The sequence below is a fragment of the Antechinus flavipes genome, chromosome 1 (genome assembly GCF_016432865.1).
Source record: "Antechinus flavipes isolate AdamAnt ecotype Samford, QLD, Australia chromosome 1, AdamAnt_v2, whole genome shotgun sequence".
Taxonomy (NCBI): domain Eukaryota; kingdom Metazoa; phylum Chordata; class Mammalia; order Dasyuromorphia; family Dasyuridae; genus Antechinus; species Antechinus flavipes.
Genome location: NC_067398.1, coordinates 687,994,134 through 688,022,081, shown reverse-complemented (window position 1 = coordinate 688,022,081; position 27,948 = coordinate 687,994,134). Strand labels below are relative to the sequence as shown.

The following is a 27,948-nucleotide window of genomic DNA, read 5'->3' as shown; positions in this document are numbered from 1 at the left end:
ATATTTCCATCCTGGGAAAGATAAGGATATCCAGTTTAAAAAAAAAATAGGTAGGTAGATCAATTGATTAACCAACTGATAGATGGGTGTGTGTAGTTGTGTGTATATGTGTATGGTGAGAGAGAGAGAGAGACAGAGACAGAAATGGAGAGACAGAGAGAGTGATGGAGAGAGACAGAGACAGATACACACAGGGAGAAACACACAGAGAGAAACACATAGAGAAACAGAGACAGAGATAGAAAGATTGAGAAAGAAAAGACATCCTATAAGAAGTGACAGTGGCATGTGTGCTAAAGGGAATGCCAGGCAGGTTGGGGGTGCAAACTTGCAAATTTGCAAAGGCAAATCAAACAGGAAAAGAATATGTCAGCAAAGTTTGAGCTGCATCTTATGTTATAAGGAAAGGGATTTTTGATGACACATTCTGCAAAAAGCTATGAGTACCTTATTCCACTTAGGAAATTTCTCTGATGCTCACAAAGAAAAAAAGAATTCATAATTGGACTATCAGAGGAACAAAACCAAATTCTAATTCCATATCACTTTTCTTTTCCATATTTTTGTTAAATTATCTTTCTATTTTAGTTTCTGCTGATCAGAGGAGGATAATTTTTCTTCTTTTGGAAAGGAGAAGCATGAAAAGCATTTTATGCTTTACAAAGAGCAGAAATTGTCATTATGATGCTAAATAGCATTCTCTGGGTACCAGCCTCATACTGGGAATTACACAGAAAACATCAGTTCTGCTATAGGCTTGGAGCATGGACAACAGAAAGGCAGAATAGAATATCAGCTTTTGCCCTATTTCCATTAACCATTGCTTTATTTCTCTTTGCTGTTTTCCTCCTCCTTTCTTTTTTTTCCTTCTTCCTTTCTTCCTTCCTTCCTCTCTTTCTTTCTTATTTCCTTTCATCCCATTTTCTCTTTTTTCTTTTCCTTCCTTCCTTTCTTCCTTCTTTTCTTCCTTCCTTTCTTCCTTCTTTTCTTCCTTCTTTTCTTCCTTCCTTCATTTTGTCTTCCTTTCCTTCTTTTTAATTTGTCTGTAAATATTTACTTAGCTCTCAATTGTATTACCATCCATACTTATACCTCCCTTTAGAAGGGAGATTTAAAAAGCTGTCAACACCACAAAGCATTTACTGACCTACCTACCAAAGGCTCTTGCACATGAAATCTTGACACATTTATCGCCATCATAAAACTGATTAATCTGATGGCAGAGGGCATCAGTAGCCTAATGAAACACCAGGCTATGTATAGAGTTCTTCATGGTTTTTTAGCTTTTGCTAAAGAGACAACAGGCTATGTGAAAAGCAGCCCTGAATTTAGAAGACACAAGAATTTCCTTCCTACCTTTCTGGCTTACTAGCTGCCCAGTGATGGGCAAGGTTTTGTTGTTGTTGTATTGTTTTGATTTGGTTTGGTTTTGGTTTTAGTTTTTATTTTGTTTTTACCTCTAAGGCTGTTTCCTTAGTTGAAAAGAAAAAGAATAAGACAGTAATACCCTATTTCATGCACTTTAGGGAAACATTAAAGTATTGCATAAAATATCAGCTATTATTATGTATTTACTGCTTGATGTCCTTTCACCAGGAAAAGAAGCTTGATATGGTTGGTGGCCTGTCATAGAAGGAAGGGAAGGGAAAGGAAGAGGGGGGAAGGGAGAGGAGGAAAGAGAAGGGGAAGGAAGAAGAGGAAAAGGGAGGAGAAGGGAGAAGAAAAAAAGGAGAGGACAGGGGAGGAGGAAAAAAAGGGAAGGAAGGGAAAGGAGAGAAGGGGAAGAGAGAGGAAAGGGAAGAAGAGAAGAGAGGGAGGGATAGAGATGGAGGAAAGGGAAGAAGAAGGAGGAGAGAGGAGGTAAGGGAGGGGAAGAGAGGGAGGGAAGGAGAGAGGAGGAAGGTGAAATGAGATTAGGGGAGAGAAGGGAGAGGCGGGGAGGAATGAAACATTTATTAAGCAACTACTATGTGCCAGGGACTGTGACAAATATTATTTATATTGTACTTTTAATAACCTTGGGAGATAGGTACTATTGTTATTCCCATTTTATAGTTGAAGAAATTGAGAAATAAAGGTTAAATGCTTTGATGATGGAGACATAGCTATTAAGTAATTCAGGCTGGATTTGAACCCTGATCTTCCTGACTCCATGTTCAGCATTTCAACTACCCTGCTGTCTAGCTGCCTCTAATAGCTTTGACATAGCAATCAAAAATCCTAATTCAATTATAAAATTAATTAAGAAAGAAACTTATTGCCAAGAATAGAAGGTAGAGAGTTTGGGAAAGACATGGAGAGTAGATGGTGGTTCTTTTATATTCTATCCTAGTTAGAGCACATTTCTGGAATATTATAGTCAGTTTTGAACATTAAATTTCATAATGGTAATTGATAAAATGCATGGCTAGAAAAACATGATAAAAATTGTAAGAAGTCCATAGGGCTTCATATGCAAAGCTGGATGAGACTTTGGTGGATACCTAGTCCCATTTCCTCAGTTTCTAGTTAAGAAAACTGAAGGCCAAAGAAGTCATATGACCCAGCTAAAGTCATTAAGTGGAGAGCAAAACTCCCAAGAGGTCCATGGACAAATCCCAGAACTTTGGTGGGGAAAATATTTTTATTTGTACTAATCTTTAAATAAAAAAGTGATTTTTTTTTCTTCAGCTACTTTAAAACATAGTTCTGAATAGGAATCTGTAAAATTCACCAGTTCTTCTGCCAAAGGAGAACATGATATAAAAGGTTAAAAATCATTTATCTTGAAGGAGGCAGTTAAGTCTGGTCTTGAGAAGAAAGGACAGTGAAAAATATGATCAGGGGGGTGATAGGAGCAGATGCTTTTTCACTTTGGGTTTTATAAACAGGACCAGGAATAGGGTCACACATTGCTACTTAAGAAATGTTTATTTAATCGAAATTAGACAGACCATGATGGCTCCCTAAAAGAATTAGAAGAGCAGGATTAGGGGATATTGAAAAGGATTTTTTGCATTGCTGGGTATCTGACTAGTAGAGACTAAAAGATTGACATGTGGAAGAGAAGATTATTGTAGATTGATTCTGGGTGACCTCAGGAGACACCACCAGGAACTATGGATACAAGTTACTTCCTAATAATTAGAGCTGACCCAAAATGAGATTAGTAAGAAAGGATGCTCTGTTCCTACTTAGATGCTCTTAGATAATAGATAGATGGATAGGTGGATGGATGGATAGATGAATGCTTGATTGGTGGTTGTTCTTCACTGTTAAAAAGGACCAAAATGATATCACTATGTTAGAGTTGAGTTTCAGTGTGTTCAGCTGTGGCTGATCAGACCAATATGAGCTCTGGATGCTCTGCCACAGGTCAGACACAAATAGTCACTATGAACATTTGGGGTGAATTCTCTAACTTTAGCATCTTATGTTTCTTCTGAGCACTTCAATTTTGTTTTGCTCATAGAGCACAGCATCTTCTTTGATGAGGGCATGCTATGCTGAGTGATTCTGTGCAGTATCTCCCATGGCATACGATTGATTCCAAAGTTTTTAAGGAGACTTTGGGAGTGTTCTTGTATCGCTTTTTCTGACCATGTTGCATGTGCTTGCCCTGTCTCTGAGTTCTCCACAAAATAGTTTCTTTGGCAAGTGTATTTGGCAATGGACTGCCCAATGGAGCTGTGCTCTCTGCAATAAATTTTGAATGCTTGGCTATTTAGTTCAAGAAAGGACCTTAGTGTTTGGTATCGTCCTATCAGGTGATGTTCAGAATCTTCCAAAGACAATTCAAATGGAAGTGATTCAGTTTCCTGGAATGGTGCTTATATACTGCCAGGTATCACAGATATATTACGTCATGAGGTCAGCACAATAGCTGTGTAGGTTTTCAATTTGGTAGTAACTCTAATACTTCTCTCCCCACACTTTTCTTTGGAGCCTTTCAAACATCAAGCTAGTTCTGGCAACGTATGTTTCAACTTCACTATCAATGTGGACATTCCTGGAAAGTCTACTGCCAAGCTAACTGAACTTATCCACAGCATTCAAAACTTCTCCATTTGTTGTAACTGATGGTTCCACATAAGGATGATGTGATGCTCACTGATGGAATAGTTTTGTTTTCTTCCTGTTCATTTTTAAACCAAAATTAGCACACGCACTAGAAAATTGACCCATATTTTATTACATCTCAGCTTCAGAGGCTGCATGGAGTGCACAATCATCTGTAAATTTTTAAAAAATCATGAACCAACTCTCCCTCTACTTTAGTTTTGGCTTGTAGTCTTTTTAAGGTAAAGAATTTATCATCATTGCAGCAGTTGGTTTGGATGCTATATTTGGATGCTCATTGAAGGAGTTGGATGGATGGATAGACAGACAGACAGACAGATAGATTTAGCATAAAATTGCTTGCATCTTGTCTCTCAGTAGACACTAAGCTAGCTGAACAGGCACTTTAAAAAATTTCTTTATAGGTATAGTGCCTAGTACTGTGCGTGGGTCATAACAAGTATATAATGAATGCTTGCTGATTTGGCTTGAGTCACAAAGTAGTGAGCTCCCCTCTATAAACAAAAGTTGCCTTATTGGATATTTCAAAAAAGATATTCTTGTTTAGGTCTGGGTTAGATTAGAAGATCTCAGTGTATCTTCTTGAGCAACTTCAGTTGAGTGATTTTCTCACCTTAAGGACTCCGATAAATTTCCATTTAATTCCCTGGGTTCATAGAAGGAAATGAGATCACTGCTAGTGTTTATGAACCATTGTATTTGCTGCCATCTTTAAGTCCTGCCTGTTTTCTGCTCTACCCAGGCTCTTTGGCAGCTATTACTAAGCACTCATAGCGTTAGTCCGGTTTCCATTAGACGGATGCCTACTGAGCAAATCACAAACTCCAACAGGGCTGCCAGAGGATGAATGAACTAGAATGGCTGAGCCTTTGCCATCAGTGTCTCCAGGGCAGGATTAAGGGATATTGGAAAGGGATATTCAGCAACTCTAGGTATCTGAGGAGGAATTCAGCAAATCCATTTCAATCAACATTTCTGGGAGAGAAACAGAAAATTCACTGGTACTACTTCCCCCCAGGCAACTGGCCGATAGAATCATCTTGGTGGGGAGTGTGCACAGAACATTTAAACCTAGAAGGGAAGCCTGTGGTTCCAAGCCATGTGCAATGATCACCCATCTGTGTCCCCATTGCATTCCAATGAATAGTTAGCCTACTGCCTTAAATTTATCTTCCGGGCCCTCCTGGATGTCGACCACCTTACAAAATAGGCAGTAATGGTGCTTGGCTATGCACTGTTGAACTGATTGTTGGGCCATGGTGTTTCAGCCCTGATATATTTGCATTTCTGTAGTCAGTGTAGTGATAGAGTATATCTTTATTCAGCTTATTCAACCAGAGCTGAACACATGGATAATAACATTGTTAGCCATGACTTCTAACACAAAGGACGGCAATATATATGTATATGTAATATATTAATTTGAGAGCCCTATTGCTTTTCCAGGGGAAATGTATGGTATATGTGTGGGAGTGTTTTTCTCCAAACTACCTCTGCTCTTCTCTCTGTGGATTTTAAATGTGAATTCCAGGCATCTTGATCAATATTTTTTCTTAGTTAATGTACAAGGAGACCTTTTTAAGAGATAAAGTGCCCCAATCTTTTCAGACACAGCCATGACATCTCCAATTATAATGGAAAGACTTTCTATGGAGATGAAGAGAAATGCTGATTAGGAGAGATGACAGGTATAAAAATGAGATGCGGGCACTGGAGAGGTTTCTTTTCACAAGGAAATTATCTAGGGGCTATGAGAACTTTTCACTTAATTGAACAAATACTTTCAGGCACCAAAACCTTCCTCTAGTCTATAAAACCCATAGGCTCATAATTGTCAGTGTTTATAATATCTAGGAGCAGCAAAAATTGGGCTTTGGGATTCATGCTTCTTGCAAATACTCAAATGGGCTTTTGATGGAAAAAATATCTTTTTCAAGAAGAGAGTTCTTCTTGAAGGATGCTTTCAGGCTAGCTTGACCTAGTAATAAGTGGGAGTTACACAAAGAAGGGAGTATTGGAGATGAGAGCCCTGCTTTTGGCACCTCCTTAGGTAACGAGGTACTTTCCTCATATGTTTGGGCCTTTGATTAAGCTTTCTCTAGGCCGGCAAGATGGGACAGATGAAAACATAGGCCTTCTCAGCCTCCAGCCAGTATATCAGCCAGAGCGTATCTGTCATCTTGATCTTGCATTGTTGGCAAAGCATATACTACAAAATCAAGTCGCTGTTCTGAATCTCAATCTAAGAAAGACTAACTAGTGTGAGCAATAGGACAGAGCAGTTGGTAACATGGGGAATAATAGTTCTCCTAATTTTATAATGAAGAATAATCATTTATTAACTTAGGTGTCACTTTTAACACCTTAATTTCTGGAGTCAATACATGGGAATATTAACTGAGCCTGAGTTTTTGATGTGAAATGGAAGACATAGAAAGTCAAATGCATTTTCATACATTTCCATATACTCATGGCCTTAATTAAAGTAGAACATCCCACTTTTATAGCACACTCTCTGATTTACTCCTCTATTTTACACTCAGACTCTCAGGTTGGGTCCCAGAAGGCTGAAGGCAGTATAAACTCTGAGTAACCCCTAGTAACACTATAGATCAGTAAGCCCCAATCAGAGTGTTTCCCTTTAAGTCAGCTTGTAGACACAATTTGTTCTTGGGTGGGGTGGGAGGGAGAGAAGCAAACAAACAAAAATAAAGATCCTTTACTAAAATACCACAGTATGGATGGTAACTACAAAATATCTTCCTCACTACCACCATCATCACTCAACTGGCTATATAAAGAATGGGCAGATACCTAGATTATATTGTTCATGATACAATATACATTAAGAGACACATGGCCAACTTAACACTGTTGTACTGTAGGGCCCCTCTATCTTTTTTTTTTTTTTCATTTTGTAAAATCCTCAGACTACATACTCTGGGCATAATGTCTCTGTTGGGCAAGATGATAAACTGAATTACCAGGATCTATATCTCTCTAGAGCATGTCTCTCAATTACTAAGGGGTGACTCTGTCTCTTGAATCAACAATGGGTTCCCTTTTCTGATACCAGGGGAAGATCCTACTCCTTGAAGCTGCTTTCCCCTTTCAAGTAACTGTATTTTTGTATCCATGTCTCCCAGGAGTCTGCTCTTTTTTCCAGATGCCACATCTGCCACTAGTTGTATAACAGTGCTTTAAAATGACATGTGGGATGTGGAGAAGAGGTGACAGAAATCCCTTTCTCCCACTTCAAGGCTGTGTGCTCTTTAGGAGCTGATTTCCTCCCCCACTTCTGGCTCTCCATCTTAGACTACCTCAGACACCAAAGAGAAAAGATTGTGTTTGATTTTTGTTCATCCAATGAGATTGTTCCTTTTAATTTCTTCTCAGGAAATATGGCCATACCTTGAAAAGGAATCATCAGACTTTATATTCTTGTCAGTCTATTAAGATATGATTATCTCTAGTACTCACCTTGCTTTCTGTTACCACATGAGTGGAAAGGAGAAAACCTTCTCTTTCTAAGAGTTTAAATGAATAACTTGTTTTGCTATCAGCATGTTTTTAACATGTATACACTAAAATATCTTTGCTAAATTATGATCTTATTAGTGTAAGTAATTATTCCAAAGGTATAGATCAGAGTCCTCAAACTACGGCTGTGGGCCAGATGCAGCAGCTGAGGATATTTATCCCCCTCACTCAGGGCTAGGAAGTTTCTTTATTTAAAGGCCCACAAAACAAAGTTTTTGTTTTTACCATAGTTTGGCCCTCCAACAGTCTGAGGGACAGTGAAATGGCCCCCTATTTTAAAAGTTTGAGGAGCCATCCATACCTTCTAATCTTTCATATCTAGTCTACTCTTAATCCTTCATAGTAGAGCTTATATTCTGCTGGCACAACCTTTAAGAATCCACGTTACACAAACATACACACACACACACACACACACACACACACACACACACACAAAACCCAATAGATAAATCCCTGGGCATAGAGTCAGAAAGACCTGACTTCAAATCTGGCCTCAGGCACTAGCTATAGCAATCTGATTTCTTCAGTTCCTTCCATTATAAAGTGAAAATCATAACAACATCTACCTGTTGTGAGAGTCAAACGAAATAATATTTGTATAGTGCTTATAAAAATGCCTGAAACATAGAAAGTACTTAAAATTTGTTTTTTTTTCCTTTCTCTCTTTTCTCTTTCCTTCCTTCCTCCTGTCTTCCTTTTTTTCCTCCCTCCCTCCCTCTACAAATACAATGGTAAGAAATCAAAATAGGACTTTGTAAAGGTTATTTATATATGAGATATTAATAAATAAATTATACATATGTATATGTATAATATGTATATATATAATTACATTTATGCTACATAGTATATAACAAATTTTATATCACAACATCATACATTGTATATTTTACATTATAGAATTAATATATATTACCTGAAATATTATTCACACATATTTTTTCTTTCATAGACTGGATAATTTGGGAACTGTATTAACTTTCAATTAAAAAGGACATTGTTGTAAAGTTAATAATGTGCTAAAATTAAAATTACTGAAGACAATACCTTAAGTCAAAGAGACTTTTATTGATGGAATTTTCTTGGTTAACATTACTACTAACTCTTATCACTTTTTCCACCCTCACACCCAATAAATTTCTCCAGTCCTGAAATTTAAACCTATTACAAAGGACAAAGTGAGAGACAAACAAAGGAGGATGGGGACAGGGGAGGGATACAGATGATAGAAAAAGCCACATATCATATATTTGTTCCATAGTTTTGATCTGGAATCTCTCGGCAAAGCCACAAATGGGCTTGAGAGAAGAACATCTCACATATAATATAGTGAATGAACATATCAGCTGCCATTTTGAATTTTCCATAGAGGCAAGAATAAACATGTAAGCTAGGGACGTCAGTTCTGAGTAATGCTTGAACATTGGAAGGAAACATTTAAATTCAGGAACTAGAGTTCTTCACACCCGTAAGAAAGAAAAATTTAAAATTAGCTCCCCTGTCCCCATCCAAATTGACATCTTATGTGTGATGAATGAATCAATACTGATGACTACAAGGGCCTGACATGCCTGTTTGGGGTGACCTTTGTACTGCACTAATATTTTCAGGTTCATTTATTTGACTAAGAAAACATAATAAAAGAATCACAAATAATATGAATCAAACATTAAGAATGGCAAATACCTAAAGCCCTTTTGTTAGTTGATCTCTGCCTTTATCTCATCAATTTTGCATGAGCAAAGCCTGAGCTTCAGCCTGAAAGATGCTGGATTATATTAGACAAAATAAAGTTGTAACAACGTTCATAGGATCTTAGAGCTAAGAAAGGAAGCAAAGGATGGTTAAGACTGACTCCTTAATTTTTCAGGAGAGAAAAGAGAGTTGAGGAAACAAAATGCTAATATCTAGTTGTCAAAATAGATTAAAAAAAAAAAAAACCAATTCCTGAGAATCTAGTCCCACTATTCTTGCCATTACACCCAGTGCCTCAAGCATTTCCATTGACTCCATGTAAATGGTGGATCTCTTTGGTCACTTCCATTCACCAAGGCAGACAGCACTCTAGTTTTGTTTCCCTGAGGCAAGTAGGTGATAGATACAGTGGGCCTGGAGTCAGACCTGAGTACAAATCCAGCATAAGATACTTCCTAGCTATGTGAACCTAGATAGGCAATAAAACTTGTTTGACTCAGTTTCCTCAACTGTAAATTGGGAATCATAATAGCATCCCAGGGTTGTTGTAAAGCTCAAAAGGAGATATATTTGTAAAGTGCTTAGCATGGTGCCTGTCGCAGTAAGAAATTAAGAAATTCTTGTTTCTTTCCCCTTCAAGCCTGGCCCACTCTTATCAGTCTGCCTTTTGAAATCAAGGACTGATTATTTTTATCTTTTTCTTGTGATAAGTATTTTACAGAGAAAGAGACATTTCTGGACATATCTGAATTAATTGATATGAATACATCTGTTAGATACTTTAATATCAGACACTTAAGTTCATATTTAATACCTCTATGATTTTGGATGAGCTATTTCACCTTAGTTTCCTCATATGTAAAATGGATGAATTGGTCTCTGTTGTCTCCAAGACCCTTTCCAGTTCTGGAGCTGGACTTTTCATCCTTTTTAACAAATCTATATCTTATCATAAATCTTGTTCATTCTGAGAGATCGCCCTCCCCACATCCAACTCTATACTACTTCTCTTCTTCCATTTGACTCTGATGAAACCCTTTACATTCCTTCTGAATAATTCCTGCCTTTCCACTGTTCCTTTGTTGACCCATAACTTGAACTTTCAAAAAAATTTCTGCACAGAGTATTAATTATTTAACACTTATTACACTAAATGCAAAATATGCAAAGCCAAAAATGTATAATTTTTCTTGCTCTCAAGAAGCTAACATTCTAATAGGAGAGACACCTATAAAATATTTATAATATTTTAATATGAAATAGAATTAATATTTATATTATTATATTTTATCTGATTATATTGTGCTAACATTAAAATTAATCTTATTGAATATCATATATTTGTGTTAAACATAAAAATATAATAATGCAATTATTGTGTATCTATTATATAATATGTGATTAACTATTATATTAAATATTTTAGTATATAAAGAATATATAAATATAAGGAAATGGGGGGGAAGGCGCTAGCACTTGTAATGATCATAGAAGACTTCAGATATATATATATATATGTATGTGTGTGTATATATATATGTATATATATATACATATATATATGTATGTGTATACATACATAAATGTGTATGGTAGCACCTAGCATTATGTATATGTGTGCACAAATATAATTGCTGTACATTGGAGAAAAAATTAGTTCTTTTTTTGAGTAAACCTACTCAGCACTTGCATTTTCCTGGATATTGAAAGATACAAAGATGAATTTGACATAGTTCTTAGTCTAAAGATTATAATTAAAGAAGACATGTACACATGTAACAGAATAAAATTTGATAAGGTTATAAGGGACAAAATTAAGCTATAGAATTTAGAGTAGGAAAGAGATCCTTTTCGAACAAAGGTTATCAAGAAAGCTTTAATGAGTCTGGCATTTGACTTGTGTTTTGAAGGATGAATAAAATTTCAATTAATGGAGACATCCAGGGAGAGCATTTAAGATCTAGGGAATAAATAGTCTAAGTAAAAGCTTAGTGGTGGGACAAGTTCTGCACATGTTTGGGGCATAATGATTGGCCCCATTTCCCTAGATGAGAGGGTGCATGAATGATAATAAAGCTAACATTTATAATATGCTTTAAGTTTTGCAAGATATATTACAAATATTATCTCATTTGATTCTCCAACAACCTTGAGAGCTAAATACTATTGTTATCCCCATTTCACAGGTAAGGAAGCTGCGTCTAAGAGAATAGATGCATTTATTTATTTTGAAAGCTTCATACTGTTATTGTTGTTGTTGAGAAAGTTTAAAATAACTTAGTAGACAATTGGGTGGCATAGTAAATATATTGATAAGCCTGAAATCAGAAAAACTTGGTCAGATAATGAAGACACTAAGGTCAAGTGCATCTTCAGTTATCTCCAGCCCCCTTGACTTTTGTTCTGCCACTGACCCTGGAAAAGAAAAAGAGGCTGATGTTTTTGTGCAACTCTGCCTCACTTAAATCCAATTCATGCATAAGTCAAGACATCACCCGTAATATCATTGGTCCTCTCTGAAAATGAAGGACAAAAAACAGATTGTTGTGAGGATGATGATGATGGTAGCATTAATAACTAATATTTAATATTTAAAATTTGCAAAAATAATCCAATCTGAGCTTCACAACAAATTTATGAGGGAAATGCTATAGGTAGAATTAGCCCCATTTTACAGGTGAGGAAATTAAATGACTTACTTATCCTTGGGATCTCAGCTATGAAGTATCAGAAATGGAATATGAACCTAGATTTTCAGACTCTAAGTCTCATGGTGGTGGAAGGCAAGGTCTAGATTGTTAGTTCCCATTAAAGTTCTATCCTTTTCTTCCCCTCCTTGGTCCTAGACCTCTTCATTTTTGTGGGAAAACTGGGCATCATGTAGGAATCTCATCTATTATCTTCAGCAGTTCTTCCTTCTCCACTGCTACTCCCAGATTCCTACCTACCCCAGGCTTTTCAAGGGAACAATGAACATCTCACATGAGTGGAGGATGAATGAAGTAACTAAACCTTCCCCAAGGAGACACCCCCAAAGACAGAACAGAAATATCATCCTTTTAGAATCAATCAACTACATTTTAGAAAATGTTGTATATCAGCTGACATTTTGACAAGGTTGCTAACCCTCTGGGCTTTTGCAATAACCTTCTGATTATTCTACAAATCTTTCCCCAGTTGAGTCAATCATCCATTTGACCACCAAAGTGACCATCCTGTCTGATCAGATCATCCCTCAACTGAATAAATGCCAATTACTCCTAAATATATTCAGGACTTAATATAAATTCTTCTGTTTGTTATTCAAACCTTCCTAATCTGCGATCCTTCCCCAACATTTCTGGTTTTCCATATGCTCTCTGATTCAGTAACACTGACCTCTTTGCTGTTCCTCAAACATGAAACTCCATCTCCCAATGCATTTTTCAATGGCTTTTCCTCATATCTGGAATTTTATCTCTCCTTATCTCTACCTCCTAACTTCTTTCATATCCCAGCTAAAATCCCACCATCTTAAAGAAGACTTTTCTCATCCCTTTTTAAAGAGAGCACCTTCCCTTTATTCATTATCTTCAATTTGTGTGTGTCTTTGTGTGTGTATATATACACACACATACGTCTTGTTTGTATTTAATCTTTGACTATTGACTTCCTCATTAGACTGTGAGCTTCTTGAAATTAGGGACTGTCTTTTCCCTTTCTTTGTATCTTTGTAGTATTTAGCACAGTCCCTGGCATATTATAGGCCAATAAATGTTTATTGGATGACTGACTAATTGTTGGGGATAGAAAGAAAAAATAAACTCCTCTTAAGGAGTTTATATTCTGCTGAAGAGCAAATACAGGTAAAAAGAATACAACACTATATTGTGCATGAATACATACATATATAGCCACATACATAAATGTATATACAAATATACATGTATGTCATATATTGCATATCGATAAATTGCTTCTATATTTGTATTTGTATGCTTAGAAATCTAAATTGCTATATAGAATATTTTATATACTATATGTACATATATAATTCTCCCTCCATTGATACTTATCCAGATGTTCACCATGATTGGCAGACAGGAAGCTGAAAAAGTAGGCCACAAACATTTATTAAGTGCTTACTATATTTTAGACACTGTGCTAAGCATTATAGATTTAAGAAAAAACATCAAAAAGAAAGTCTCTATCTTAATGAGTTAATTGTACATTCTTTTTTATATAAAGGCTTTTTTTATTTTTCAAAATACATGCAAAAGTAGTTTTCAACATTTGCCCTTATAAAACCTTGTGTTCCAAATTTTTCTCTCTCTCCCATCCAAGTAGTACAATATAGGTTAAGCGTGCGCAATTCTTCTAAATATATTTCCACATTTGTCATGTTGTACAATAAAAATCAGATCAAAAGGGGAAAAAACATGAGAAAGAAAAGAGACAGCAAACAATAAAAAAAGGTGAAAATACTATGCTCTGATCTACATTAAATCTCCATAGTTCTCTCTCTGGATATGGATAGCTCTTTCCATCATAAGTCTATTGAAATTGCCTTGAATCACCTCATTGTTGAAAAGAACTAAGTCCATCACAGTTGATCATTTTGTTGCTATGTACAATGTTCTCATGGTTTACTCACTTCACTTAACATGTCTCTCCACGCCTCTCTGAAATCAACTTGCTCATCATTTCTTATAGATCTATAATATTTCATAATATTCATATACCATAACTTATTTAGCCATTCCCCAACTGATGAACATCCACTCAGTTTTCAGTTCCTCCTCACTATGAAAAGGGTTGCTACAAAGACACTGTTGGATCAAAGAGTATGCACAATTTTATAGCCTTCAATTTGCTATGTATTTTAGAAATGAGCTTTTTATCAGAAATATTGGATGTAAAACAATTTTCCTAGTTTTCTGCTTCCTTTCTAATCTTGCCTGCATTGGTTTTGTTTGTACACAATATTTTAATATAATCAGAATTATCCATTTTGCATTTCATGATGTTCTCTAATTCTTCTTTGGCCAAAAGTTTTTCTCTTCTCCACAGACCTGAAAGTTATACTATCCTTTGTTCTCCTAATCTGCTTATCGTATCACTCTTTATATCTAAATCATGAACCCATTTCAATCTTATTGTGGCATGGGGTGCTAAGTGTTAGTCAATGCCTAGTTTCTGCCATACTATTTTCCAGTTTTTCAGTATATTCTAATAGGAGGAAATAAGACATAGCTGCAATGTTCAAAGGAGAAAAGGAGAAGGTGATGACATCTAGAAAGACAGATGCACAGAAGCCTGACCAAATGGGCTCATTCCCAAAATGGAAGCCTCAAGAAGAAACTGTCTGATTGAAGGGGGCTGGCATGGCAGAAGGACATTCTAAAGAGGGACAGATATTCTGAGGGAAGTTTCAGGACTGGAAGACAACTGAGACATATTGAAAATGTCCAAGATAGGTAGAAGCACTGCTAAAAAGGAATTTCTGGCTCATGGATTACCTCAGGTGAGGGAATATCTTTGGTTTACACAACTAGTTCCAAACTCATCTTTCTTGTTTCAAATCCAACACTCCATCCATTAAAGCACTGTGTTTGGTATATAGTTGGTGCTTAATAAAAATTTATTGATTTATTGGTTGATTAGTGGAACTGTACATACTACAGAACATCCACCCATAGAAAGAAAGAAATGGGGGGAGCTCTAGACACAGATTGAAATGCTGGTATAGAAACACTTTTTGGGAGTTTTTTGATTAAAAAGTGGATGCATTCAATTCTCACTTGTAATGATCATTTAACTGTCTGTTTGTTTTTGCCTTCAGAGTACAGGTACATAGTAATCACTTAACAAATATTTATTGATTAATAAGAAGTGATACTTGAGTTCAGCCTTGAAGGAATCTAAAATTTCAAAGAGATGAGCTGAGAAGGAAATACAGTACAGGTGGAGGACAGTCCTGTTATTTTTATAGCAGCAGACAGAAGATTGTTTTGTTTGTGTGAGTCCTGACACATCACGGCTTAAGCCAATATTTTTAATACATGCCATCATTATTTCTTTTTTTGCTTACCTTTCTCAATTAAGAATATAATTATAAACCTAGAAGGCAAATCTTAAGTGGAATAATGCACAATGGATCAGCTAGAAGCTAAAATTTTGATATGTCCCTAAAACAGGTTCCTTCATCCTAAGTATTCTGTAGATTGAAAAGTATTCCAAATACATATAGAAAAATTGCATATGTTCAATCTATATTGGATTACTTGCTGTCTTGGGAAAAGGAGAGGTAAGGGAAGGAGAGAGAAAATATTTGGAACATAAATTCTTTTAAAAAATGTATGTTGAATACTATCTTTACATGTATTTGTAAAAATAAATACTATTAAAATAAATAAATACTTTTAAAAAAAAAAAGAAAAGAGGGGGCAGCTAGGTGGTACAGTGAACCACCAGCCCTGAAGTCAGGAGAACTTCAAATCTGGTCTCAGACACTTAACACTTCCTAGCTGTGTGACCCTGGGTAAGTCACTTAACCCCAATTGTCTTAGCAAAAAAAAAAAAAAAAAAAACAATTATTGAGGAAAAAAGAAATACATTCTAAGAAACTGCTCCCTAAATCAGGCCTTAGCATCACAGGGCTGAAAGATTTAAAGTTGGAAGGTATCTTAGCAGCCAAATGGATCCATTATTTTCAAGACGAGGAAACTGAAACTATGTGAGTCTAACAAATAAATGGTAGGTTTGTTGCATTCTGATTGTAGGAAAGGCACAGTTTTGTGGTATTTACAGAAAGTAACAGGTAAGAGGTGAAGTGGATAGAATGATATACCTGGAACCAAGATCTGATTTTAAATCTTATCTCAGTTGTATGATCCAAGGCAAATCACTTACTTCTGCTTGCTTATCTGTAAAATGGGAACAATGATAGCACTATCTCCCTAAGTTGGAATGAAGATAAAATGAGATTGTATTGAAACATACTTAGTAAACCTTAAAGCATTGTTTAATGACTAGCTGTTATTATTATTACATGGAAATTGCAAGATTCTATCATCTTTATGCATATAGTAACTAACAATTTTGTTTCATTCATTCATATAACTGGGAATTATTGGTTATTTATGATCATTTGACATTAAATTTCCCATTTTCTCTTATAGAAAAAAAAAATAAGAGCTCTATTAGATCTCTACTAGAATTCTAATCTCTCTCCAAAGCATGGAGATGATTGTAAACTGGAAGACCATGCCCATATAATACAGGCTGTGATATGTCACACCATGCTGGAAAGGCTCTAGTGACTGTTAGTTTATTGTCTGTGGACCAGTCTTGCTAAGTTTGAAAGCTTTTGTGATCAAGTTGGATCCAGAGTGTTATATAAATTGAACCCAGTCAATTGGGAAGAATAATCTTCAAAGACGAAGAGATGGTGTTTTAATTAGTGGAGGAAGGGGAATATCCATAGTGACAAAGTCATATATCCCTGAAATGTAGAAAGATTGAATTCAGAGTTCATCACCAGCCCACAGCTATCAAATGGTATCTTCTTGGGCCATATACACATATGAAGGAATGCTATGGGAAATCCCCCATCAAACTCATCACTTGCTGGATTTGGAAGCTGAGGTTCAAATTTAAATCTCACTTCTACCTTCAGAAAGATTTTAATACTTTTTAGCAGCTTTCCAGTCTTAATCAGATCTTAGGAAAAGGATTGACTTTCTTTCTGTGGGAAAAGACAAACAATCATAATGTGCAACTCATTGGATGTCAATTGGTATTTCTTATCAAGCTCAGCTTATGCTCATTTATAATAAAGTAACTAACTAGAAGTTTGAGAGTTTAAAGGTATGGAAAAGAGATCAGTACACTGGTTAGCAATAATTCGTGGAAATATTCTTTTATTTCTCCTCTCCTGCTTCCTGCTCCTTCCTCTTCCCCTCTTCCTCCTCCTCCTTCTTTGCAAGAAAGAGAGAAGTAAATGGCGCCATGGGTAAAATACTACATTTAGAGTCAGGAAGATCTGAGTTTCGATTCTACCTCAAACACTGGGCAAGTCCTTTAACTTGCCTGGGGCAATCCTTTAACTTCTGCTTGTTTCAGTTTCTGAAACAAATGGGGATGATAATATTAATAATATTGAAATTCTTCTTTTTCTTATTCTCCTTCCCTTTCACTTCAGTGCTTCAGTGGATTTGTGATCTCATCAATAGGATTGTGTTCTCATCAACAGAGCTGATCCTAACTCATTGATTCTTTTAGTAAATTAATCACTCACCCAAAATTTATTAAGTGCTTACCATTTCCAGGATCCGTGTTATACTCTTGGGATATGCACACAAATACATACATACAAGTTGTCCTTCCCTTAAGGCACTTACCTTCAAATTGGGAGGATATAATGCAAATAACTGTGTACATGGAAGATACATACAGAAAAGAACAGAAGAGAATCTCAAAGTGGGCTAGAACAGTGGATAGATCACTGATCACTGAGTTTAAAAATAATCTCAGACACTTACTGGCTATGTGAGCCTGGATAAGTCACTTAACCAAACCAATTGGCCTCAGTTTCCCCATCTGTAAAATAACTGGAGAAGGAAATAGTAAATCAGTTCAGAAAACTTCAAATGGGATCATGAAAAATTCTACACAAGTGAAATAACTTCAATAGCAATATGAAAGGAAGGCACTAGTGGAAAAGGGGACTTAGAAAAGGCCTCCTGTCAAACTCAGGTGATTCTTATTAAGATCCTTTGCAATTCTTGTCCATATCCTTCCAGCTGTTAAATCTCCTATAAGGAGTCCACATATTCCAATACCTCATCATGACATGAATTAATCCTGGACTCTTGAAGACCAAGTCAACAAACTCCAAGCTTGGGCAACTTCTCCAATACTGGCAATTTTCTGAACATGGTCCTGGCAATAGCTTGTTTTTGTTTTCTGAAAAACAAACTTGCTAACAGTAGACAGGCCTAATACTAGTAGACTGGCCTCAGGGAGATATATTATTTAGTCACAGCCACCAATGGAATGAAGGAAAAATATGAAATAGCCCTCAGTCCTGGGCAATCCCATTCTGTCTTCAATTACAGTGGGAGAGAGTAATAAGAATCACATTTTTAGACTACAAACACTGACAATTTTTTAATAAAAAATGAACATGTCCTGACAACAAGTCCTTGATGTAAAAAAATGGATCAAGTCTACAGCAAGAAAAGTGATGTTTTTATGATGGTTTTTGTCTTTTTTTTTCTGAGGTTTTCCGCATAGGGTAGTGGAGAATATTGGACTTGGAGTGAGGAAGAACTGAATTCAAATTATGCCACAGATACTGTATGACTGGGCCACTTAATCTCTCTAGTCCTCATTTTTCTTATCTATACAATGAAAAGGTTGTAACTGCTGGCGTCTAAAATCCCTTTTAAGATGCCTTTAGATAAAGTGCTGGGCCTATATTCAGGGTGACCTGAGTTCCAATTTAGCCTCAGACTTACTAGCTACATGATCTTGGGCAAGGGACTTCACCTCTGATTGTCTTAATCCAATGAAGAAGGAAATGACAAATTATCCCAGTATCTTTGCCAAGAAAGCTCCATGGACATTATTGTTTAAGGAGTCATGAAGAATTGGACATGACTAAATGACCAAATAACAAAGTCCCTTCCAGCTCTGAATCTATGATATTATGACTCTATGAACTTTACTTTCCTTATCTGAAAAAATAAGGCTGGGCTCCAGGTCTATTATAATTTCTTCCATTTGCAAATCTATGATCCCATGAACATCAAAGAGATGAAAAGAGTTTGGGATGTTGATAAATTAGATTAAAATAATGAATTTTGCCACAGGGAAAAAAAAATAAAAGACTGAAATTCAGGAAGATCTTGCTTTGTGAGGATTCCCTTTAGTGGTATTTATAGAAGGGCAAGAGTTACTGGTGTATGTAAGTAGCACAATGGATAGAGCATTGGCCTTGGAAATCAAGAAATTTCTTCAAATCTGGCTTCTGTCACTTACTAGCTGTCTGACTCTGGCCAAATCATTTCCTCCTGTTTGCCTCAGTTTTCTCATCTGTCAAATGGGCTAGAGAAGGAAATGAGAAACCACATCAGTATTTTTACCAAGAAAACCCCAAAATAGAGTGAGGAAGAGTCAAACTAAGAGTAAGAAGATGTGGCGAAGCTGGAATTTGCACCATCAAATGTGTACCCACATTGATACAATCAGGGATCCATCAAAGCATCAAGAAGGTTAAGATTCCCTTTTAGCTAGTGTTAAACAGCTGCAATTTTGTGGTTAATTCAAGGAGCAGAGCAGTCTTTTTTTTAGCTGTCAGTAAAGACATGGCTAAAGGTTACCTGGCCTTCAGCATTCAGTCTGGTCTTATTCCCTATTCCTGCCATTTCAATGAATTGTGTGCCTGATCTGTTGCATGAAATACCTTCATGTTTGGATTATTATGAAGTTAAATTAGAATTGTACCAATATATGAGGTAAAACAGCTACAGAAAAGGCCATAAAATTTTTAGCATGTGTACATGCATAAATACGACATAGTAATCTCAGGGCTGCAGATGGATATAAGATGTTGTCAGGTAGCACATTAAAGTTGTATTAGCAATTAGGCAGGGAAGGCTCGTGAATGCTAAACTGATTCTGCCACATTTTACACCATCCTAAACCAGTTAATGTAGAATATGGATCTTTGCAGTTTATGTCAGGGTCCCTATCCCCAAACATTGGTATATCCATGAGATTGAAGAAGAGAACAGGAAGTAGATTAAAACATGTTTTCCAGGATACAGCTGTTCCTCATCTTGTAATAGATTTATTATCATCCAATTCCTGTGATCCCAAGAACTCAGGCACCTTACAACATGGCCTACTACACAAAACTTCTGAAATCCTTTACAGGATTTTACAGTCTGCTTCCCTCCTACCTTATATCTTATCTTCCTACAGTTAACTCCCTTCCAGCAATTATATTGGTTTGCTTGCTTTTCTGCATATGTAAAAAGGGTGTGGAAGCATGCTACCCAGCTTGAACTTGCTCTCAAATGTTAAATTTTTAGTGTGGATCCTTACCTTGAAAATCATCAGTGCTGCAGATCAGGATTGAATTTATTGTTTTGCTGATTGTCTAAGCTTAAGAAGGCGATTGGCAAAATATTAATAATTGAGATGAAATTTAAAACTGTCATGTATACATTTTATTCTAGAGTCAGTTATTAAACTTTTGCCAGCATGTTCCTACATGTGACCCTCCATTTCCCCATTCCATGCCTTTGGACTGGTCATACTCCTGATGAGCTCTCCTTCCTCTTACTCCTTACTTTTCTTATAAACTTAGTTTCTGCAGGAAGTCTTAGTTGATTCCATGCAGCTACAAGTACCTTCACTCTAAAATTACTTTCCATTTATACTGTATCTACATTGTTTTTACATAATAATTTACATATTATCCTTCCCATGAGAATATAAGCTTCTTGAAGACAGGGATTATTTGAGCTTGGGTTGGGATGGGGGGAATAGGGGGTGGAGCGAAGGAGAGAAGAGGATATCTCCAGTTTTTGTCCAATGCTTGGTACAAATTAAATGCTTACTAAATTCCTATTGTCATGTTGACAGACTATCAACCCAGGCTGCTCTCAATACATTTAAAATATTCTTCTCCTATTATGGCTAAATTAATTTTTATTAACTGTTGTTGAAGAAGAAAAAGAAGAAGAAAGAGGAGGAAGAAAGGAGGAAGAGAAGGTAGATGAGTAGGAAACAGAAGAGAAGGAAGAGGAGGAGGAGAAGAATGAAGAAGAAAGAATGAAGAAGAAGAGGAAGAGGAAGAAGGAGAAGGAGAAGGAAAGGGAGGAGGAGAAGGAAAGAGGAAAGGGAAGAAGAGAAAAAAGAAGGAGGAAGAGAAAGAAGAGAAGGAAGAGAAGGAGAAGCTGATTACTAAGGCATTATCATTTTCATCTTTATTGTCATCTTTCTGGATAGATAATGAGTTCTTTGGAGGTATACAAGTAAAGACTGTATTACTGTTGGCCAGGTATAGACTGGATTTAGATGACAACTGAGGTCATTTCTAACCCTGGAGCTTTACTATTCCTTACTTGTATTTTAGAAAAGGCCTTTCCCATTTCTATAAATTTAGATAAAGAATGTGTTTTCTCCTTTTTTCCCTTTTCACAATCAAAGTTCCCTTTTCTTTTTTTTTTTTTTTTTTGTTCTCTCACTCAGTGCTATGATATTGTAAAAAAAAAAAAAAAATCCTTGAAATCCTGTTAGATACTTGGTGGCTTGCTCCCAGCACAGTAGTATTCTAAAATAAAATTGTGTAGACATCTTATTGACATATAGTATGGATATTCAGAATTCCTGAGCTTAAGAGGTCCACTCGTCTCAGCCTCCCAAATAGTTTGGAAATCATAACTAGCCCAAATTTGCCACTCTATATCTTCTACTTAAGATCTTAGTTCTGCGCCCTGGAAGAGGAGTAGTCCATAGTCTGGACCTGGCAACAGGATCTGAAATAAGATATATTTTTGTATAACAATCTTTAAAAACCAGAATTTCCCTATCTTCAGATCATATTGGAAATTTCATGTATCTTGCATTTTTACCTATGTGTGTAAATTTTGTCTTCCCTATTAGATTGAAAGTTCCTTGAAGACACAGACTATTATTCTTAACTTTGTATTTGCTTTCTCAGTCCTTAGTATCATGTCTAATTTTTGATGTGTTTATTAAATAATTGTTGTTTGAGTGATTAATGAGTACCTGTTTCCAAGCATCAAAAATAAATTTGAACTTCCAGACAGCAGCAACCAAAAGAGGTCAGTGTTTGTTAAGTTGAATTGAAGAGTGAAAAAGAAAAATCATTTATCAAACTTTCTACGCCTGAACTGCAGCTTGACTGTAATTTTCACAATAGATCTGAGAGCAGAAGAGAGGGTTTGTTCCAGATGATTCAGTGGCTGCTGTTCTTAGACTTTGTTAGAGGCAGAGAATTATGTTTGTGGAAAGAGGGTGAATCTCAAAGGCATATGGACGCACACAAATGGAGAATATAAATAAACTTCTAAAAAGAAATTTCAGTGATCAAGGGGATCATAGAACTCACCCTATCTTCAGAACCATTGCCAACTCTCTGGTTTTCAGGCCCTCAAACTCATTTCCAAAAAATAAATGAACTTCAAACTCAAGAATAGGACCAGTTGGGAAGGAAGGAAGGAAAGAAAGAAGGAAAGAAGGAAGAAAGGAAGGGAGAAAGGGAAGGAAGGAGGGAGGGACGGACCTTTTAAGTGCCTACTATGTGCTATGGATGGTGTGGTAGATATGAAAGTATAAAATAAATGAAGCTGGGCTGGTCCTAGCAAGAAAATAGTGGGGTATGGGACCAGAACAGATTTATGATCCTTATTCTGAAAGGGGTGAGAAATGTTGGTGTGTTATGCATTTATGTAGTATGGACTACTTGTAAAGGACAACACAATCATTTTTATTCATTGTAGATGGTATTATTTCCATCTTAATACCCTGAGCAACAATGGTCAGACATGTAAGATGGATAGAACAACTATAATGGGTCCATAAATCTGTTTGGACTTTTAAGTCTAATGTTTTTGCTTTATGACAGCTCTTTGTAAGGCAGAGTTAGGGTGTAGATTATCAGTGCAAGGGATTTAAAATTTTGCTACCTCCTTTCAGAAATGCAACATTTAAATATATGAAGGCTCAACACCAATAAAATGGAGTTACACATTTAGGGAGAAAAGATAAGTTATCTTCATTTCTATGCATTTTCTTCTGGTGTGACAATCAATCATTTCTGTTATAGAGTCGTCAACAAGCATTTGTTAAGCACTTACTGTGTGCTAGGTGCTATGCTAAGTGAATCCAAATACAAGCAGAAGGCAAGAAGTCCCTGGCCTCTACGAGTTTATATTCTAATGAAGAATTAGAAGAACTTAAAAGAGAGCTGAAAAGGGGTGGGAAGACAGAGTAAGGGGATTACCCACAGAAGTAGAGGAGTATGGTTGACAGAGGTAAAAGAATAAAGAATGGAAAGAAATAGTTGTGTCTGCTAGAAAGGTTGTCATAGATAGAATGCTAAAGTTGAAATCATATCTGATTGATAACTTTACCCAATCTATTTAAAAAGGCAAAATATACCTACAGCAGATTGAATTCTATTGTACCAAGATTAGATTGAAATATGAAGGGAGAGGGGGAGGGAAGGAGGGAGGAAGGAAGAAGGAAGGAAGGAAAGAAAGAAAGAAGGAAGGAAGGAAGGAAGGAAGGAAGGAAAAAAGAAAGGAAGGAAGGAAGGAAAGAAGGAAGGAAGGAAGGAAAGAAGAAAGAAAAGAAAGAAGGAAGGAAGGAAGGAAAAACAACAACAAAAAAATCTCTTCTTGGACAGAAAATTCTCAATGCATCCTCCTGTGGGTCGTTGCTGGAAATTTGGGATTCTGCCCCACTTGGGAATACTCAAGTCATGCCCAGAAATTCCATATTCATCTGCTTGTAAGGAGAGCAAGCATTTATTAAGTGCCTGCTGTATGCTAGGCACTATGTTAAACATTTTACAAAAATTTTATTTTTTTTTATTTTCACAGCTCTGTGGGACAGAAGTATTAATAGCATCATTTTAGAGAACAAGCAATTGAGGTAGACAGAGAGTAAGTGACTTGCCATGGTCACGCTATTGATGTAATAAGTATATGATGGTAAATTTGAACTCAGGTCTTCTAAACCCAGTGCTCTGCATACTGCACTATCTAGCTGCCTCAAGGTGTTTTACTTTGCTGTGCCCTATAATTCATAGTTGTCTAAGGAGTCCATATCAGTACTGATTCTGTTCTTCAGTCTTGCTCCTAAAAATCCTTCTCATGGGGGTATAGTAGTGAAGACTAGAAAACTAGAATGTGACCAAGCTTACTTCTGTAATGAGTGACAGAGGCCTGGAGTCAGGAAGACTTATCTTCCTTAGTTCAAATCCAGCTTCCGACACTTAAAGCTCATGACCTTGAATAGATCATTTAACCCTGTTTGCCTCAGTTTCTTGATCTATAAAATGAGCTAGAAAAGGAAATGGCAAACCATTCTAGTCAAATGGGGTCATGAAGATTTGGATGTGACTAAACAACTGAACCATAACAAATCTGACTATAAATGCCGTACATTTGTACAGCCAAGAAACTGAAATTCATGTCCAATAAATGGCTGATAGATAGCAGAATGCTTAGCTTGGATTCAGGAACACCTGAATTTTATTCCTGGTCCAGACACTTATTAGTCTTTGACGTTGACAATTCACTTAACTATCTCAGTCCTCAGTTTTCTTCAATGATAAAATGTAGACAGTAATAGCACCTGGTTCCTAGAATCATTTTAAGGATCAAATGACATAATGTATGTAAAGTGTTTTACAAACCATAGAGTCCTATGTAAATGCTAGCTATTAGCTATTTGAACCCTCGAACCCTAATTCTAAACCCATCAGCTTTTCCACTACCCCTAAGATGAAGACAAATTGACTATTAGTGAATGTGAGAGAAGCTTGCAGAGACTTTATATATGTTGTCTGACCTGATAAATAATTGGTCCAGGTTAACAAGGTCAGGAACCCCCCAAAATAGACAGGTTCTCAGCCCAAGTCTCCGTGACATGAACATTGGCTCTTTCATTCAATTCGGTGAGCTTTACCCCCTTTCTTGCTTAGTATAATATCGGCAAAAAAAATGTTGCAGAGAAAACCTGAATTTCACGGTGATGCATTCATTCATTCAAATAAACAAACAAATATCGTTGTTCCAGCCCCAGTAGGTTGGTAAGTGCCAGAGCTTGTGGGTCCCTCCTTATTTATAACACTACAATACATAATGTCTGTGTATATACAGACAATCTATGCTCTCCACCTTCACAGTACAAATGTTTACAGTTAAACATTTATTCTCTTTTAGCATTTCACGACTTACAAGCAAAACCCATTTCTGCCACATTCCAAAGATTGCCTGGCTCTGCTGTTTCACAAGTGATGATTAACATCTTTAAAAAAAAATCAATATTCAGCATGAGCTTCGTGTACCTGCAGTCAGGGTTCCCCTTTAGACTAAGGAGGATTCTAGCTATGGTCTTCCTTGAAATGTCTGCCTCTTTTTTTTTTCTCTTTCCATAATTTTTCTTGCTTTTAGAAGGTATCAAGGGGTTTTGTTTTTGATTAAGGAAGAGGAGACATCTCACAGCTGCACAATTTTAGGTTATTTTGGAGAAGGTTTGGTTTAAGTCCCTCTTTAAATAAATAGTTATGGTAAGTCAAAAGTCATTATCATTTTGTTGTCATTTTGAAGTTGGATTACTTCATGATCAAGATGCTATTCTTAAGGACTGCACATGCTTAATCTATATCCGATAGCTTTCTGTCTAGGAGAGAGGTATAGGAGAGAAGGATGGAGAAGAATTTGGAACACAGGTTTTTGCAAAAATGAATGTTGAAAGCTATCTTTGCATGTATTTGGAAAAATAAAAAAAAAACTATTTTAAAAAGTTACAAAATTAAAACAAACCAAAAAAAAAAAAAGATGTCATTCTTCAACCCATAGACAAGAGGGATCCACATTCATATTCTGCCTTTTAACCACATACAGGTCACTTAATCAAGAACAAGGGCAAATTATTTAGATCCTTAGGGCCCCCCGCCAACATCCTAAAGCTATATAATTTTCAGAACCATTGAGGATTTCTCTTTCTGAAAGGGCACTCCACCACTGAAATCTTGGTCTCTGTCTCTTTCTACGTGTCTCTGTCTTACTGTCTTTCACTAGGCAGCCAGAAGGTACTGGAGACAGAGCACCGGACCAGTGACTCAGAAAATTTGTTGTTGCTCAGGCATGTCCAATTCTTTGTGGCTCTGTGGACAGTAGCACACCAATATATTCCATGGGGTTTCATTTGTTTGGGAGAGGTTTTTGTTTCATTTTGTTCTGTTTATTTTGTTTTGGTAAATATACTTGAATGGTTTGCCATTTTCTTTTCTAGCTCATTTTATAGATGAGGAAACTGAGGCAAACAGGGTGAAATGTCTTGCCCAGGATCATACAGCTAGTAAGTGTGTAAGACTGGATTTGAACTCAGATCTTCTCTACTCAAAGCCAAGTATTCTATCCATTATCCAATGCACTTGCCCTTATCTTGGTTTATCTTTACAAATTGTGTGTCCCTACTATCTATCTATCTATCTATAGAGCCAAAGTATTATGAAAGAAATAATATATACATGGATTAGTGTCTTTTACACAATCAGCATTCTCGCCAAACCATTCAATTTGCAATTTCTTAAATATCTCAATCCATCTCCTGCATTAATACCTTTTTCTCCCTTCCCCCATGTCTTGTATGTTCTCTCTTTTTAAAAAAATTTTTTCAATAGTATTTTACTTTGCTAAATATGCAAAGATAATTTTCAACTTCATTTCTGCAAGCATGTCTTATGTATTCTCCCTCTTCATCCCTGTCTCTTATCTCTACCTTCAAAATAGTATTCAAAATATAACTCAGGTACCACCTCCTATCTTTCTTAATACTCTCCATAATGAATATATGGTATATATTAATACTCTCCATAATGAATATATGGTATATATTTTGTATTTATTATATCAACCTCCTCTCCGCCTCAATAGAACATAAGCCCCTCCAAAGTGAGGACAGTTTTGCGTTTGCACTCTAGCACAGTGTAAATAAATCTTTATTAGAATAAATCTTTATTAGACTAGAAAGAATGCTAAGTGTAAAGAATAAGCTGTGTAAATGCACTTACACCTATATGACATGGATATGACAGCAGCCGAGATGATGAAGGACAAGCTAAGAAGTGGCTAGAATTAATGAGAAATTTTTAAAAATATGTGTAAGGTTGAGATTTGATGGCCCGGCTCCAATTTAGTGGCACTTTTGCAGGTACTTGCAGCAGAGTCCATTGCATCCTTCATGACAGAGAGGCTTTAGTCCTGTCTGTTTAACCCTGGTGGACAGTAGCCACTGCTGCCCCCATCATTAAAACTCTTGCCCACAGAACACATTAATGTTTCCACAATATAAACTTGAGTATTTATTTTGGAAGCCTTGAATCCATAGTGCCAAGTTCAGCCTCCCTCCATAGAACTAATTTTCCCTGGGAACATTACCCCTTCTAAATGACTTTTCCTTAATGTAGATATGAAAACCTAATACCCTCATTAACCAGGAGTCTAGATGAGCACAATGGACTTGTGGCCTTCGTCTTTTTATTACATTTTAGTAGCTTTCACTCCCAGGGTACATTGGGATAAGATGCCTACCTCAGTCAACAAGAATCCTCCTATTAATCTGAACTGTGAGGCGGAAAGAACAATTTGTAGCTTCAGTGGAAAGTGAACTCCTGAGCAAAATCCAAATGGGGCAAACTCCATTTCAGGGAAACACAGAACATTCCCTAAAGTGCTTCTTTTAGGCAAGTGAGGGAAAACCTGCCCAAGCTAGGCAGACAGTCTGTCTTGCTATCACCAGGTTGGTTCAATTACTTAAGGGAGGATGGAAATGCTGCTTTGGATTTTGTTTCCCAAAGGCAAGCAGTGCTCATCTCCCATGGAGGAGGGAAGGTTTACT

General features: G+C 36.4%; 1 protein-coding gene across 1 annotated transcript in view; it reads left to right on the top strand.

Moving 5' to 3' along the window:
- TMEM132C (transmembrane protein 132C) overlaps nt 1–27,948 on the top strand; it is a 518,834-nt gene that overhangs the window by 271,609 nt on the left and 219,277 nt on the right. The window lies entirely within an intron of this gene.